Raw genomic sequence first — 2,315 nt, 5'->3', positions numbered from 1 at the left:
GAATTTTTTTTTCCCCGTTGTAATGAAAGTACTTTAGATTTTATGGAAGGAGTTTTTAGGCCTTCGATTTTTAAGCGGGCCTCTTAAACGGTATTTTTTTTTAATTTTAAGGGCCGAACGAAACGGTAACGGATTTTCCAATTTACTAAAATAAGGGCGTAAACCTTTTTTGTAAATAGAAAAAGTTTAATTAAAATAATATTTTTTTTAATTTAACTTAAAGTAAATAAAGGGTTATTAACGGTTTATTTAAAGGGCTTACGAAGGATTTTTGCGGTATTATAGCTCTTATAAATAAGATTTTTAAGCCGGATTTTTTATAAGTTAAGTATTTTTTTAGTAATTAAAGAAGTTTTTTTTTAAAAAAGTAAGGCTTATATAACCTAACTATATATACTAAAGGATAATAGCCTCGATAAATATTATTAAAGGTTTTTTAAAAAACTCTTTAAAAAATTTTATTAGTAAAATAATTAGCGTTTAATCCTTAACCTTTTCTAAAATTTCGGAGGCTTTAAATTCTTTAGGGATTATAAAAATTTTAAAGTCCTTTAAATTACTAGAATTTTTAATATAAACGTTATAGTTATATTAATAATTATACTTTCCGGGGTAACTCTTTCCTTTAATTCTTAAAAAGAACCTAGATTTATTAAAATCGAGTAAAGTAATAAGTTTTTTATTAATATTAAAAATCTTTTAGTAAAATAAAGTTTCTTTAAAATAGTAAAAACGTTTTTTATTTATAATATTTAATAAGAAATTCGGAATATAAAGGGTTTTAAAAAGTAAAACTGTAAAATAATAGGCCTTTCCGTTTTTAATTTTAATATAGAAATAAACTTTTATAATACTTTAATTTATTAAGTTTATAAAGCCGCCCCCTATTTAAACCGAGCTTAGGTTTTTAAATATTAAAAAATCTATAAAAAGGTTTCTCTCGTTATATATATAAATAGTAAAGTTAGTATTAAAAAGTTATACGCCTCGAAAACCTTTATAAATATAGGTTATAGGACTTCCTTTACTAAAGGAAAGATTTTTTAAAATATTATAAAATCCTTTATTAAAATTAAAGTTTATTAAGAAGGAAACTTCTATAATATCCGTTAAGGGCAAAGAGTTCTATAAGGAATATTTTTTAGATTTATTTTTTTTTTTTTTTTTTTAAGCTTCCCGAGCTTTTTAAATTTATAGAGCCTTTAAAGTTCTTTAAACCCTTTAAACCCTCTTAAAGATCTAGAATTTTTAAATTTATTTTTAGGAGATTTATTATTCTTTTAGGTCTTAAAATATTAAGATCTGTAGGGCTATAAAAGCTTAAATAACCGAAGTAATTAAGTTCCGGGTTTCTATAAAAAAATTATTTTAAAAAAAAGAAAAATTAAATAGTTTAGTCGGGTTTAAGTATATTTAATAACGAATTAAAGTTCTATAGCGCTTATATTATTATAGAAAGCTATATTTTAAAATATTTAAATAATAATTAATTTAATTAATTTCCTAAATAATTATATTTAAGCTCTTAAATTAAAAAATAAAGGTATTAAATTTAACGTTAAATTCTATTACCGTAAAGGAGTTATTAAATTTTAATAAATAATAAGACTTATAAAGCTTATCCTAAATAATTAATTAAGCTAGGGTATACTATATTTATAGGCGTAAGAAAATAATGGCCGGAGAGTCTTTTACTTTAATAGTTTAAAGGGGACCTTACTAAAGAGTATTCCGGATAGTAAAGATTAAGTAGGCTTTAAATATATTCGTTAGGGTATTAGTAATTTCGGTAGGTTTATTAATAAAGTTTAGGATTCCTATAACCTTTAATTAAATAATAAAAGTTTAAATCTACTATCGATAATTATTAGGCCCTAAAAACTTATTTTTTTTAATTAATTAAAAAGTTTATTTATTAAAGTTTTTTATTATAAAAATAGTAATTATAGGCGGAATAAAAGGTATTAATAATAAGGAAGCGGAGGTAAGTATAGCCGAAGTATTAGTGTAAGGGAGTTTTTTAAACGAGGTACTGAGTTTCTAATAGGAACCTATAACGTAATAATTTTCTTATTTTAGTAAATAACTATATTTTCTAATTTCTTTATAAACTTATTAAACTAGACTTTAAAATAGGCTTTTAATTAAGTAATAATTTATTAATTTAAAACGGTCGGGTCGATACTTAAAAGTAAGTTATGAAGGGGGGGGACGTCCCCTATTTTACTTGTTTAATTATAGAAGATTAAAAGTTTTAGAAAAGTAAAGTATTTAATTTAATAAAATATAGAAGTTAAAGAAATTCTAAATATTAA

The sequence above is a fragment of the Podospora anserina genome, chromosome 3 (genome assembly GCF_000226545.1).
Source record: "Podospora anserina S mat+ genomic DNA chromosome 3, supercontig 1".
Taxonomy (NCBI): domain Eukaryota; kingdom Fungi; phylum Ascomycota; class Sordariomycetes; order Sordariales; family Podosporaceae; genus Podospora; species Podospora anserina.
The sequence above is the reverse complement of the archived record's forward strand: the minus strand, read 5'-3'. Positions refer to the sequence as shown.